The sequence below is a fragment of the Myotis davidii genome, unplaced genomic scaffold, assembly GCF_000327345.1.
Source record: "Myotis davidii unplaced genomic scaffold, ASM32734v1 scaffold540, whole genome shotgun sequence".
Taxonomy (NCBI): domain Eukaryota; kingdom Metazoa; phylum Chordata; class Mammalia; order Chiroptera; family Vespertilionidae; genus Myotis; species Myotis davidii.
Genome location: NW_006292916.1, coordinates 812453 through 813537, shown reverse-complemented (window position 1 = coordinate 813537; position 1085 = coordinate 812453).

Genomic DNA, 1085 nt, shown 5'->3' with positions numbered 1-1085 from the left:
CCACCATCCACCGGTTTATTAGTCCTCACAACAGTACGGGCTTTAACATTCTTTTGTTTTAAATTCCTCATTCATGAAAACGAAAATCCCGGCAAAGCAAGTTCGGGCCAGTGGTTTGAGATGATGACTGGAGTTAGTCAGAGGCTGGGGAGGGCCAGGAGTCAGAAGTTCCAGCACTTATTTCAGAGATTCTATCATCATCATCCTCATCAGGAGATATATTTAAAGTTTCATAATTATTGCATTCAATTCTGAAATATATATAAGAACATTATCTCTAAAGTGAAAATCTTTCTTGACATCTTCCCACCTTGACTTGTTCATCACCCCCAAGGGGCTTTTATGGGCTTGGCAAGTATCTTTCCAAATTTAGCAGTTTTGTCATATATATCTACATCTCAGTCATTTCCATTGACATTGTGTTTCTGAGATCTAGCTATATTTTTATAACGAATTCATGTTTGGGGCTATATAGTATCCCACCATACTCATGTGGCACTAATTTATTCATTCTCCTTTTGATGAATATTTACGTGTTTTCCAATTTTTCTCTTCGGCAAACACTGCAACATTGAATGTTTTTGTACATTTCTTTTAGACCTATGTGGAAATGCTTCTCTAAGATTGAATCCTAGAAGAGGAATTGTTGGGTCACAAGTTATGTAATTTTCAGTTTGAAAAACTACTGCTAAACTACTTTCCAAAGAGCCTTTCCAACTGGTACATCCAAAATCAGTGTACGAGGATTATCTCTCTATAACTTTGCAAAAATCCTTGTTCTTGTTAGACTTGTCCATGTGTAACTTTCAAAAGTTAAATATGACTCTCAAATATATTTTATAAATATAGAGTGCACATGTATAAAATGTATTCAACTTATTAATTAACTAGAGGCCCGGTGCACAAAAATTTGTGCACTCGGGGAAAGGGGGGTTCCCTCAGCCTGGCCTGTGCCCTCTCCCAGTCTGGGACCCCTCGGGAGATAACGACCTGCTGGCTTAGGCCTGCTCCTGGATGGTAGAGGGCAGGCCCAATCCCTAGGTGCAGCCCCTGGTCAGGCTCAGAGCAGGGCCGATTGGGGAGTT